Source organism: Diabrotica undecimpunctata, chromosome 4 (assembly GCF_040954645.1).
Source record: "Diabrotica undecimpunctata isolate CICGRU chromosome 4, icDiaUnde3, whole genome shotgun sequence".
NCBI lineage: Eukaryota > Metazoa > Arthropoda > Insecta > Coleoptera > Chrysomelidae > Diabrotica > Diabrotica undecimpunctata.
The window spans coordinates 23,283,578-23,299,006 of record NC_092806.1 but is presented as its reverse complement, the minus strand read 5'-3'; the positions used below and the strand labels follow the sequence as shown (position 1 = coordinate 23,299,006).

At 35.1% G+C, this 15,429-nt stretch overlaps 1 protein-coding gene across 1 annotated transcript in view; it reads right to left on the bottom strand.

Annotated features, from left to right (window-relative positions):
• LOC140438167 (lachesin-like) overlaps nucleotides 1–15,429 on the bottom strand; it is a 479,820-nt gene that overhangs the window by 118,273 nt on the left and 346,118 nt on the right. The gene's annotated exons all lie outside the window — the stretch shown is intronic.

Below are 15,429 nucleotides of genomic sequence, written 5' to 3'. Positions count from 1 at the left end.
TAGTTTCATTAATCTTTTCAAGCAGTTTTTTCATTCACTTTATTTGACTAATTTTGTGGCTTATCTCAAATATTATCATTCTCAATTCTCAATTCTTAATCTGATTCTCAATAGTAAAATTAGGTTAGGTTAGGTTAGGTTAGGTTAGGTCATGGCTACAGAATGGGGAACAAAGAAATCCAAATATTATGTTATGCAGCCGACGCCGCATTAATCGCTGAGACAGAAGACGAACTCCAAAGATTAATACACATCTTTAATACAACAGGCAAGAAATACAATATAATAATATCACCACAAAAAACCAAATATATGACAACATCTAAATACCCACTACGATGTAAAATCGAAATTGATGGAAAGATAATAAAGCAGGAAGCAAGGTTTAGATATCTGGGAGTAGATATAACTAGTTACGGAGATGTTGAAGAAGAAATACGACTACAAAGCTTAAAAGCAAGTTAAGCGGTGGGATCTCTTAATGCACAATCTCGAAAAACAAACACCTAAGACAAGACACAAAAACAAGAATCTATAAAGCAGCAATTAGATCGATATTAACATACACGATGGAGACAAGACTTGACACTAGAAACAACAGAGATGAAAATACTTCGACGAATATCAGGGAAAAGTCTGTTAAATACGGAGAGAAGCGAAAACATAAGAAGAAGCCAATATAGAAGACAAATGGATGGGTGACAAAACGGAAACAGGAATGGAACGAACACATAAGTAAAATGGAAGAGGATAGGATAGTACGAGTAGCACGAGACAAGTCACCAAGTGGACGAAAAAGTATTGGAAGACCAAGAAAAAGATGGTGCGATAATTTAAATAATTTAAGAGGCTAATATTAAAGAAGAAACAGGCTTTAAAGCCTATATGCAAGAAGGAAGAAGAAAAAGAAGACTATGGATGATAATAGACATATTTGTCTTATATATAAAGCATAAGGTAAATTAGCCTAATACTAGTATATGACACATCAAATTAAACGACGTGAAACGTACAGTACATGCTATTTTATAGAGTGCCATTATATGTATATATAGGGTATAGTAAAAAAATATGATGTCAGGTCAGAAGTGCACCAGATCAAACTTTATATTTACTTTGATTATATGCAAAACATTTATTATTTTAAAAATTTAATGATTGACTGTAGATGACAATTGATCGTCGCATGCGACGAGCAAATTTACTAGTGAGTTATTATAACAAGCTATGAATGAATTAGAAAGACTAGTGTTTAGCAGTTTACAATAAAGGCTGGCATCACTGGCTTAGATAAACGATAGATACTCAAAAAAAGTATATTGTATAGCCGCACTGTTTAAAAAGCAAACCGACTTTTCTATAAATATTACAAGCATATTTATTAATTCACCTTTTTTGGTCGTAATTCACATTAGAAATAAAATACGAGCGATTTCCCGTATTCTAAAACGTCTAGTTTTCGTTGTAACGGCTTCGTTTTAATAACAATTCCTCAATAAATTCCTGCAAGCGTAACCAAACTCATAAAAATCCAGAGAAAAATTCCCGCAAACTGCTTTTGCATGCATACGATTTTTAATAAGGCCATATACATATCGTAAAATTTCATTTAGGAGTGAACGATCTCCGAGTCGACGCTAAAGCAGGATAAATATAAAGGCTTTCCTTTAATTGCACGAACGGTTGCCATTCGCCATCCTAAGCGTTGCTTACATAAGACCACGCAAAACGGAAAATAATGCTCTAAATGTCTATTATCAGCACAAGAATGTACATTTACATCATCAGCATGTCAGATAATATCACACGAGTAGGTATTTCTGCCAGAAAAGGCATTGCTTATTTCGTCTGATAAGTTCCGAGCATTCGAAACTCGTTTGCTGGAATGGTACGAAAAATATACGAAAAGAATTATCACAGGCTATATAATTTTTAATGAGCAAAAAATATTTTCAGTTGTACATTTCGAATATCGAGAGACGTATGGCAATTTTAGATATAAAATATTTGTGAATATAACATAAACGTGTCGTAAACATCGTGAAAATTAAGAAAATAATTAAATTATTTTTTCTATTCTTTCCACCAGCTCATTATGATTTTTTTAATTAAAAATATGTCTAGAAATCTACCCGAATATTTATGAATATTATTTTAATTATGAATAATTAGAAATATACTTACTTTAATTACATAATTAAAAGCTAAGTAATAGTTTGTTTAAGTATGAAAATCATTAGGTACTACAGTCAATATCACTAATATTTCGATAATAATTTCTCCAACAAAATTGGTGGAACCCTTTTTTGGGAAGCTAAAACTTTTTTGAGACATAAATAAAAAGATATTTTTAATAAACAAATAAATAATAAATCCAAACAAAATAGAAATCCGAGGATTTCTAAGTGTTCGAAACCAAAATTCAGATTTCTGCCTAAATCTGTACCTTCTAAAATTTTTAAAGCAAAAAGACGATGATTGGACCGACATGGAATATCTAAAATTACATTCCACGACATATCTATTCACCTAGGTAAGAACCTTTCGGTAAAGGCTCTAGGACTGGCGGAGCCTACGTGGCTTCTGGAGCACATGAAGGCACTGCTAGAAGTACAAACCTTTCCTGAGTCTTGGTGGACATCGAGGTTAGTACTACTCCCCAAGGCTGGGGAAAAGTATTGCCCCATCTGTCTTCTTCCATGCATTGGCATGTACGTACGGGAGTACGTATAGACGACATGATTGAGAGGTCATGTGGTTTATCTCGGGGCCAATTTCGTTTTTGTAAAGGAAAAAGTATGATTAATGCAATAGTGAGTGTATTTGAAGTACTGCGCAACAGAGGGGCTGAACAACGTTGGGCGGCCCTGCTGTTGTTCGATGTTCGAGGAATGCATTCAATACGCTGCAGTGGAACGAGGTAATGAAAGCAATGGAGGAGAGAGAATGTCCTGGTTCCCTGATGATTGTGGTGGCGGAGTATCTGTCCGAGAGAAGGATTATGGTGGAGAAGAGCGCGATCGTCGACGTGACGGGCGGGGTCCCCCAGAGATCTGTCTTGGGCACGACGCTATGGAACCTGGCTTATGACGGGGTTATGAACTGTGAATACGGAGAAGGTATAACCCCATTCGCATTCGCGGATGACCTCGCCATACTGGCAGTGGTCCGGGATGAGCCACATCTCAAATACCGGGTTTGGACTGCAGGCCGCGTCGTAAAGAAATGAATGACGCAGCATACACTGAAACTTGCGGCAGAGAAAACAGAAGTAATCATTCTAAAGGGGAAAAGGAACAGGCAAAGTGTGAAATTACAATGTGCGGGGGCATGTCTAACACCCAAGAAACACGTAAAGTACCTAGAAGTGACGTTCACCATAATGGCAAATGTGGGGAACACGTGTGGGAGGTGGCCGGAAGGCTGCGAATAGCGCGGTTACGTTGGGGAGGGTGATGCCCAACATTAGGGGACCCAAATCCGAACGGAGGAGGGCCTTACACGGTGTTATGCAGTCGATCGTCCTCTACGCGGCACAAGTCTGGAGCGGGATGGTAGAGATAGCAGCCTGTAGAAGGCTCATGACACAAGTGGACAGAACAAGTCTGTGGCGAGTAGCATGCGCTTACAGGACTGTGTCTGGGGCAGCCTTGTGGAACTTTACTACGGGTGAGGGAAAACGAGAAAGGGAAAGGCCAATTGAAAGATGGCAAGAAGAATGGAACAACACGGAGGATGTGGCACAGTGGCCAGTGATGCTAATCCCGAACATAAGAGATTGGGTGGACTGTGGCCACAGTCGACTGGATTATTTCCTAGCGCAGATGCTCATAGGACACGGGTGTTTTAGGGTCTACCTTTCTAGGTTTGGAAAGGCTGACACAGATGAATGCCTATACTGTAGACACTCGGTCACATACGATGTTAGAGTGCAACAGATGGATAGTAGAAAGAAATAGCATGGAAAGAGAGGCAGGTGTAAATTTTGTTACAGTGAGAGAAAAGATTGAGAGAATGATTGAAAATTAAGCAGGTTAAACTTAAAGTGTACACAACTATATCCGTGAAGTAATCAAGAAAAAAGAAGAGAAAGAAAGATAGCTGGACCAAAGGAAAAGGTAAGAGGGAAAGATGCTGAAAGTTGAAGGTAGAAAAGTGATTCAGACTGTATGAGTTAGACTGTGTGAGTTAGAGTTTGTGAGTCACACTGTGGGGAAGGAAGAAATGCATGTCTAGAAGTAATGCCGTATTAGGAGCGATAAGGGTCTTCCACGCCCTAACTGGAACGAGACAGGGAGCTTTCTTGCTGACAGTCTGTGGATGGTTTGGCAGGTAAGCATTCGGCGTAAACTCAGCGACGAGAAGGCATTTTATGTTCACATGGGGCCGTAGCATCTGTATGTATTAAAGGTATTTTATTATTACTCCCCTTAACGGAAAAAAATTATTTTACGTTCAGGGCTTCTATCCAATTGCTCTAATGAGTCCTGCCAGGACGAAATGCGTACAAACCAATAGTAGATGCACCATACGTGAAATCAAATCTTACCTGTCTTTTCTATATCTTTATTTACTCGTATATTTTAAGAGACCTTTATCATGTATTTGTGTAGCTCTAAGTGAGAATATATGTGGATCTCCAACGAAATTCTGCATTAAATCCAAATATTTATTGTAATTATTTATAACAGTTTTTGGTTAACCTATCCTTTACTCGTCCCTTTTCCTTAAAGCGATTTATAACTTTTTGTACCATCGCCTTAGGGAAAAGAGAATGGTTTGGGAAAGTATCGTTAAACAAGTTGGCCACTTCCTTATCAGATTTTTATCTATAGCCGTATCTCCTCATAATTAAAACCTTAGACAAGAAAAGAGAGTAGACGAGTAATCGTATGGAATTGACTGAAGCCTAAACCGGTACCAACTGGCACCAGCAAAAATGCCAGGTCATATTTTATTTCTTCAGTAGATTAAAAAGTAGTAGTAAAATTTTTATTAGATCAATATAGTGTTTCAGTAAATCAGTAAATTGAAGTTGAAAATAGTAGATCTACTGAAAATTCAGTAGACCTGGTATTCCTGCGAAAGGTAGTAATGGGTAACGTACAGTCACAAAACATGGCGGTCACAACGAAACTGGCTTCACTTTTCAAAGGTTTAATAAATTAACGTTACCTGTCCTGTCCTCTCTTACCTTGACTAAGATTAATTCAGTCATAATTCAGTTTAATTAAAAAACCATCTTTATTGTAGATCTTCTAAAAACACACAAGACTGTCAGTTTTAGATATTAATATATTTCTGTGGCTATTTGCCAAAACTTGATATGTCAAATAGAACAAGATTTCAGTAGAGCGAAATTAAAAATTTATAACTTCATAGAAATTTGTTTTTATTATTTACTCGCTTAAATTTTCTTAGATTATGAAACTTCGTGTATAAATAAACAAAATGCTGCTTAAACTGATAGTGTACATTAATTTTGGAAATTCTATTGTGAAGTGATTTTACTAACATATGTTTTGGCGAATATCTTAGATGCCATATATAGACATATCTTACGTATAATATATATATATATATATATATATATATATATATATATATATATATATATATATATATAATTGTGGCCTATTCCCATTTAAATAGTAATTACTTTAACATGCCACAAGAAAGTAGCTTCAGAACAATATTAGACATATTAAGTTTTGGCATATAAAATATAAATTTAAACACATATCATGATTCGCAAAGCTGAAAACCTTGATTTTTGACATATCAACTTATGGCAAATAGCCACAGTATTTTTCTGACAAAATTTTTCAATAAACGTGAAACTATTGTTAGTTTTATGTATTTATGTCAAAATCACAGCATTCTAAATTTATTGAACTACTTCAAAACTATTTGGCACTGAGAAGTTTTATTTATTTAAGAACTTCGTGACCAGATAAAACACCAAGTGTTACATATGGTTGAACTCGTATTAAAGTGAGTATTCCAATAATAATACAATGTGTAGGTAAAGTGAATAATGATATCAGAAAAATGGTAAATCTGGCAACATTCTTCTTCTTCCTATGCCGTCCCCATTAACGGAGGTTGGCGACCACATTTTTAAAGGCTTCTCTATCTTTTGCAACGTGGAATAATTCGTCTACAGTCATGTTTGTCCAGTCTCGAATATTTCGCAGCCAACATTTCGCTGGCAACATTGCAAGCATCAAATTTGAAATATCTATATTGCATAATAGGCATATCCCGGATTTTATACAGTTCGGACCATCCATTTAAGACATAATTAGGCGTTTCCAGATTTTTGGTCCCCTCTTTATACATCTTTACATATAATGAACAGTATTTATATAGTATTTATTAACAATCCTAAGTTTATTGGTTGAATATATTAAGAAAGCTATAAATTAACTCCGGAACAGCAAAATCTGAGTCGATGCTGATAGAGTATTATGCCAAAAGGCCATAATTTTCATAATTTCCCACGTTGTTAGTACCGTTTCCGGAATTAGATAAAGATAACGAGAGAAAATCCCCAAAAACCATTACCAACGACAGAGACTCGGATACTAATAGGTCCGCAGTAATAGAGTTATGGAAATTGGTTCACAAAATTGTCTTATATAATTAAAATGAAGTTGCAGGGAAATAACTTATCTTACTTCAATATCTCTAACTTACGGGATATTTTGGTGTAGCCGGTAACATAATCAGCACCAAGAAAATGAACGGATTAAAGTTATAACTGCATATTTTACACAATGTTCCATTTTCGTTTGTTTAAAATCTGACAGGCCAATCATTCTCGAAGCGTTTTACTTTACACATTAATTTAGGACTGACTATTTTGAAAACGATTACCGATCTAGAGGTTGAAACGTCAAATAAAGTAGTTCCAATTTTACGGTAACTATGGTGAATTTCCATTATACATTAATTTGAAGAAAAGTAAATTACAAGTTATATGACCTTAATTAAACTACTTTTCTTAAAAGGCTTGTTGGTCACATGTTTTATAAAATATATATTTTTAATAGGCACTTTTAGAAATGAAAAATAAAAATCCTAGGTGATGACCGGGTAGTGATCGAAACGATTAAACTAGGTGGAAATAAAATTATCCAGGTTCACCGAACGCATCCACCATGGAAACACTACTTCTTAATGAAACAGTGCAGTCATTATTTTATTACAAAAACAAGGAGACATAACAGATCTAAAAATCTAAAAAACTACCATCCTATCAGTTTGCTTTCAGACATAATATAAACTTTCACAGAAATTATCCAAAAAAGTCTGGAAGCTAAGTAAGACTTCTATTAGCCTAGAGAACAAGCTGGATATAGATCGGGATACAACATTAACGACCACTTTCTAGTGATAAAGGACCTGATAGGGAAGTTTGCAGAATACAACAATCTATTGGCGCTGATATTTGTGGACTACGAGAAAGCATTCGATACACTAACATAATTAAATATATCTACCAAAATGTCACAGCTAGCGTAAGACTATCTAAACAATAAACAAATAAATTCTGTATACAGCGAGGAGTATACATTAACACTCACAAAAAAGGTAGTGAATAAGATTCGCGATCAGAGGGCTATGGAGGGTCACATGTTGGGTGTCTTTCTGAGGGAATAAATCCCAAACGAAGAAATACGTTGTAGAACAAAAACAACAGACGCCATAAAAAAAATCGCGTCGCTAAAATGGAATTGTACAGGAAACTTCGCCAGATCATCAGACAACCGATGGACAAAACGTATTGTCAAGACAAGAAAACCTACAAAGCAGAGGAGCTACCTAAATATTGTTCCTGGAGCTACATCAGAATTCAGGAAACGCCTTCAATGACCTCCAAGCAAAGAATTCAAAATTAATATAAAAAAATGTCCGATTTAATTTTGAATTTTTGGAAAAGACTGCCACAAAAATAAGAAAAGCTAATATATTTTTTAGTTATTTTGTTCAGATGATGTTTTTTATGTTACAAATATTATTATTGATGTTAGTTGAAGAAGTGCCATAGTATAGTTTCGTTGTTTAAAAAAGAAATGAATATACTGTTCCATTAAGGTGTTTTTCCGAAGTTTTCAAGTGAGTAATCGACTGGGGAAAATTCTCGTGGCTCAGACCACGAAGATTCTATCTGTAGCGACATAGCTCCCAAACAATATTCCATGAATCCAAGGACCCTGGAGACCATGACGATAATAATAACGACCATGATCTCTCAGCTGACAGCCATCCAATCAAAAAAAGGCGAAGACCCCGGAAGCTACATCCAGGCTTCATATTGTAGTTCCCCATCTACGGCACCTACCTCCTTAGTGATGTCTCGCTCTTCAGTGATGCCTACAGCATCCATGATGCCTCCAGCAACCATGATGCCTTCCTGGATCCCACCTGCAGGTCAACCAGCGACACCTCTCATGGCTTCATCGATGACCAGACCAACATCTTCACTACAGCCGGCCTGTGAAACCTAACAGCCAAACTTTAGATAGACGTCTCCACCACCAGTTTTTTCCGGAAAGGAAGACGAAGACCTAGTCCTCTTCCTGAATCTAGCCGAAGAATACATGCTGAAGGAAAGGATCCATCCTCAGCGATGGTGAGCCTACATCATTGACCGATGCCTACAAGGAAAAGCAGCCAGGTGGGAAAAAACCGAGACCAACTGCAGGACTCCCTACCCAGAGTTCAGACAGAAAATGGTGAAAACCTTCAATGAGCCATCCATCCTGTCCCACTTGACATAACAACTCCTTAGCCAACGCCAAGCCAACGAGTCTGCGGCAGTCTTGATAAGCAGAAAAATAGCTATGTTTAACCCTCTAAAACCACAATATGATGAGCCCATCAGATGCAGGGATATGGTCAACCTGATGTGGCCGCACCTGAATTTTAACCTGAAGCTCACAACTTTCAGACGGAGTCCATGTTAAAAAGAGCCGCAACTAGCATTCGAAGATGACCATGAAGAAGAGAGGCAGAGGCAACGACAGCCAGCAAGGTGTAAGACCATCCACAACTGGTGATTCCGAAATAACCAGAGGCAACAGCTACGACTAGGCTCATCCAACCGAAAAAGGCCCAGCCCTGGTCCATCCAACCTAAGGAGGTCTCCAAGTCCATCCCACCGGAGGAAAAATATGAAGACAAAATAGCAACCAGGGAAACTACAACAGGGGCACCAACTAAACATTCCCCTTAATTTGGTGCCTCAACTGAATCCCATGGAAGAAAGGCTTCCCCAGACCAACCTACCACGACTGGAAGGAAGGATTGGTAATAGAAAAAATACAAGCTCTCATAGACACTGGTGCATGTTCCAATTTTATTAGTGCAGGACTCGTACACTCTGAAACCATCAACGGAGAGCCCAAGAACAAAAGTAAAATTTAGCTACCTATTTTGTAAAACATATAAAAATAATGCCAAAAAAAGAAGAACGCTAAAAGTTACAGAAAGAAAATGCTAACATTTTCAGCAATAAGAATTGACTAAAAATAAAGGACTGTGTTCAAAAAATTTATATTAATAAAGACAATTTATAAAATATTTTTATAAGTATCTAATAATTTGGAAAATATCCAGTAATATTGCCTCATTTTAACAAATTTAACTCTTATACAGTTTGCAAAATAAATTATACCATTTTCAGTAAGATATTCTGAAGTTTATCAAACTTTGTTAACTAACCAAGTTGGTTATAAGTAGTGAAAGTTTTTTAAAGATACTGGCTTGTCAACATTGATTGCGGCTCTGTGCTTTAGCAAAGTCTAGAATTTTCTCTTCGCCGCCGTATATTTCAAGCGCCCTTTCTACAGATGTAAAAGGATTTACAGAATATATAGTTCTCGTTATTCACGTCTGCTGAGGTATTAATAGTATTGGAGAATTGTTTTGTAAGCGATATCAGTGTGAATGGAAAGCCATAACTATTAATGTAATTAGAATTTGTGATATTTGTAATTAAGTGAGATTTTGAAGTTAAATAAAGTTAGTTAAGCGACGTTGTGCTTCACTTAATCTTAAAGCTACATAAAAATATAACGGTACGAAAATTATTTTGGGATACCTGGATTTTATTAATCTATATTTTATTATTTAACTTAATTAATTTTATCTTAATATAGAAAAAGTGAATATAACTCAGCTAATAATTTAGCAGATTATTTATTAATTCTAAGGCGGTAGGAAGTTCGCTGGGTAAGCTATTATCATACAGGGTTTTTCAAAAAAAGGTAACCCCGTCTCTAGGGTAGGTAAAAAACTGAAAAATAATTGGGGTTTACTTAGTAAAAAATTTTTGTAACGCCATCCGTTTTCAAGATACAGGGCGTTGAAGAGAAAAAAATTTTTTTTTTACGATTTTGCCGAAACTACTGGCAACATTGTAATGAAATTTTATACGAATATGTTTTGGAAGCTGATACATCCATGAATTTTTTATATCTGACTCTCATAGAGGGCGCTAGTTACACGGATCGTACTAAGTATTAGTCAATATAACTTTTTTAAGAGTATAATTATTAATCAAAATTTGAAGTAAACTTAAACATCATTCAATTTTACACAAAAAAGGTACTCTTGGTAAAACTCGATACTGTGTACCGTTTTCGAATATTATGATTTGAAAATTATGAAGTAATAATTGATGCTGGTAGTAATGATAAAGTTCTAATAGGTATACCTCTATTTTCTCCAAGTGTGCCATGGAAATCTGACATTTATTGATTGTTATGACGATAAATCAACAATAATTAGAGTATTGAAACCTTGTTATTTGTAAAAGCAAATCAAAATGTACTCAAATGTTGAATACACTGACATTTTATTAACCTTAGGCGAATGTTTAGGATGTTCTAGCGCAGCTGTGACACGTTATGCAGAAAAGTTTCCTAGAAGAAATTTACCAAGTAAAAACACATTTAGAGCCGTTGAACGACGTTGTCGAGAAACTGGGAATGTGAGACCAAATAAAATAAATTCTGGTAGACCAAGAACAACAAGAACAATTAATAAATAAAATAATATTTTAAATTTAGTTCATCAAGATCCAACAGTTAGCGTAAGGAATATAGCAAGACAAACAAATACTTCTTCTTCAAGTACTTGGCGGATACAGAAAGAACAGAAATTACATCCTTATCATTACAGACAAGTCCAAGAGCTCTTGCCAGATGATCTACCGGTTAGAGTGGATTTTTGTGAAACATTGCAACAAAGGACAGTCCACAATCCAAATTTTTTAAAATGCATTCTTTTTACGGACCAGGCCACATTTACGTGACAAGGTATGTTTTACTCCCATAATGCACACTACTGGTGTGATGAGAATCCACGAGTCAAAAGCGTATCACATTACCAACACTCATTTAAAGTTAATGTTTGGGCAGCAACTTTAGGTAATAAATTAATAGGTTATCATATTCTACCTGGAAATTTAAATGGTGATATGTATCTTGATTTAAAAAAAAAAAAAAATCTTTAGTTTTTATGCACGATGGAGCTCCACCACACTTTGATAGGTGTCGTAATTGGTTGAGTAATCATTTTCCGAATCGATGGATTGGTAGAAGTGCAGAAGCTCCGATTCATTGGCCTCTTCGGCATGCGATTTTAACCCTTTGGACTACGCAGTTTGGTCGTATATTAAGAAAAAAGTCTATGCTACAGAGGTAAATTCCCGCCAAGAATTGAAAGAAAGAATTCAACGTCAATTTAATGATATCATAGCTGATCCTCTACCGTTTAGAAGGTTAGTGGAATCTTTAGAAAAAAGAATAGACTTGTGTATTCGCGAAAACGGAGGGCATTTTGAACACTTACTGTAATTAAATTTTATTTTATGTTCTTAGTCATTAATTTAATTTTCTTCTTGTGAGTTTTGTTTAATTACTAACTATTTTATACCAGCATCAATTATTACTTCATAATTTTCAAATCAAAATATTCCGAAAACGGTACACAGTATCGAGTTTTACCAAGAGTACCTTTTTCGTGTAAAATTGAATGATGTTTAAGTTTACTTAAAACTTTGATTAATAATTATACTTTTAAAAAAGTTATATTGACTAATACTTAGTACGATCCGTGTAACTAGCGCCCTCTATGAGAATCAGATATAAAAACAAATTCATGGGATGTATCACCTTCCAAAACATATTCGTATAAAATTTCATTACAATGTTGCCAGTAGTTTCGGCAAAATCGTAAAAAATGCGTAAATTTTTTTTCTTCAACGCCCTGTCCCTTGAAAACGGATGGCGTTACAAAAATTTTTTACTAAGCAAACCCCAATTAATTTTCATTTTTTTACCTACTCTAGAGACGGGGTTACATTTTTTTGAAACACCCTGTATACAAAAATAATGAATAAAATATACAAAATTCGTAGAAAAGTTATTTTTTATTCACAATTAAGTAAGAGAAATTATGTTTGTTATTTTAATACGTTAAAATTTATATATAATATTAAATTAAACACGATTAATTGAAACTACATAAACAGTCTACTTCTGTTCCATTCCCTATTATGACACGTTTAATTGTTTTCAGTGAAAATTTTCATAGTAACAATCACAATGCCCGATATTTTGTTGTCTTGTTTGGCTACAAACTTCTAAACCCGTGTCAGTTGGTAAATTATGTTTCATACAAATATTACCGGCATAATCTAGGACGTTTCGTAAGGTTTATACAATAGGGAAGTGTATATGGTTAGCCTACTTTACAAAGGTAGTTAATTCGTTTCGAAAAAAGAAAAAGGTGAAAAAGTAATTATAGTTTTAAAAATATTTATGTCAATCATAGTATAAAGTAATACATGTATTTCTGTCAATATTTTATAAAATATGATTATTTTCAAATCCCCACAGGATTGTAAGTTTACGAAATTATTCTGCAGTAGTTATAACCAATAAAAAAATAATTACACTAAGACACAAAGTTAAATATTATGTTTATATATTTCTGTGTATTATTTGTTATGTTGTAACATTATACACGTCACATCTTTATTAATTTTTTCTTTTTTATTATTTTTTCTTCAAAAAGTAGTTGGCGCCCTCTGTCTTTCTTTTCTTTCTCTTTCTTTCCAGTAGAATAAATATTTGCCTTCTCTATCTGTCTGGTAGACCAAGTATTCTGTTCTATGTTGACAGAAAAGCTAATTCCATCATATAGGAACATCCTATGACATCTGTGCTAACGTCATGCAGTCCCTTCCTACTTCTATCACCTTTAATGGTGGGATTATTTTTTGTCTATAATTGAAATTTATAAAAGAAGGCAAAAATTATTATAAGCTTCATTTTATGGTCTGCAACATTCACTTGGGACTTTATTGGCCGTATTCCCGACTTTATTGGCCGTACTATGAAAATTTATTGACCATTGTAGGACCTAACCACTTAATTGTGAGTCACTCACAGGGTATAACTGCAGCTCACAGGAGGACCTAACCGTCTAATTGGGAGAACACACAAGAAGCCCATTGATGCCATCGTTGCCTTAAGTATCACCCTCACTATATTTATTGTTAAGCATTGGCAGGGTTGATTGTTTCCTGTTTTTAATAAATAGATTAGTTAAAATTTGTTTTATTTTCTATCAGCTGGAGGTTTAGGTTTGATTCCTATTTTAAGACAAGACGAACTCACACTTGAGATACTGAGCTAGGCGAAGCATAGACGATAAGCTCCCATGGTTGATTGAGGTCTTATCGTTACAATGTATTATTTACCCCCCCCCCACGCCCAATATTGACAACTTCGTCGTGAGTTTTTTTTGGGCCTTATGCTCCTGATCCGTACTTGTTTCCATACGTCGCAGATAATCGGCAACATGACTTTGAGGATCAAGAAGTGCCTTATACTGTGCCGACTTGCCGCTGCTAGCGAAACCTTCAATAATCTCAGCAATATTTTGGACAGACGCTGAATTTTGTTTAAAATTTTAAGCAAAACCGGTGTTCACGTTTATGGAGAAAGTGTTTCGATTTGAAGATTTCTGTGCTAGAAAGCCATGTAATAGTTTTCTTCTGCCTTCAACAGTGTCGGGGACATCTTGACCTCTAATTTGATTACTTAGTCTAAAACTAGAGGTATAATACCTTGACTATATCTATTAGGTTGTGTTACAAATTGGTTCAGATTAGTTTGAAACAGAAATTTTAAATGGAAGACTGGGATTATCTCCAATAAGCGGAGTTTGAACTGGCCATTTTAAATCTTTAAAATTGAAATCTCCATAAATGATTAAATTTTCTTTTTCACTGCTACATTTTTCAATAATGTCATATGCTGTTCTACTTGCCTTTGAAGAAGATGCGCATACTTCTGTTCGTAAAGTTAGTCGTGATCTCAATGTTTGCAAAACAACGTTACACAAAGTAATAAAACTTGAAAAATGGCACCCCTTTAGACTCACACTTGTACAGGAATTAAGCGAGGATGATCGAGATAAAAGAATACAATTTTGTGAAACAATGATGGATAACTGCCACCGAAACCCTCTCTTGGTTCAAAATATTATTTTTTCTGATGAGGCTATATTCACATTAAATGGCGAGGTCATCCGTCAGAATTGTAGATACTGGTCAAAAGAAAACCCCAACTGGATGCGGAAACATCATACACAATACCCGCAAAAGGTAAAAGTATGGGCTGGCATTGTAAGAAATATAATCATAGGACCCTACTTTTTCGAAGGTAATTTAAACTGGCCAGCGTACCTTCAGTTTTTAAGAGGGTATCTCGTACCTACTTTAGTTAATTTATTCCCCAGTAGAATTAATCCTGGAGGTTTTGATGAAAGTTTATGGTTGCAACAGAATGGTGCGCCTCCTCATTATTCTGCAGACGTTAGAAGGTACCTAAACGAAATTTTTCCGAACAGGTGGATTGAAAGACGTGGACATATTGTATGGCCAGCGAGGTCGCCAGACCTCAATCCTTTGGATTATTTTATGTGGGGTCATTTAAAGAATGTTGTTTATAAAACGAAACCTGCAAATATTGAAGACTTAAAAACAAGAATTCGTGAAGAAATAAACAATGTTTCTCAAGAAACCATAAACAAGGTTCTACAAGAATTTGTACAACGTTTGGGTTACTGTCAAATACAACAAGGGCCACAATTCGAACATTTAAGATAAACTCATGTATTAATTACTGGATTACTTTCACGTTATTGAGTATAATTTATTTATAATTTATTAATATTAGAAATCAATACAAATTAATTTTCTAAGCTCATATCTTTCAAATTATATTTGTTAGACCCTCAGTATTATACTTTTTTGGAATCAGCTCATTTTTGTCGATCTGAAAATGTCATAAATTATAGGGTGTTACATTTAAAAAAAGAGCCGATGACGTCATCACTTCAATGTGT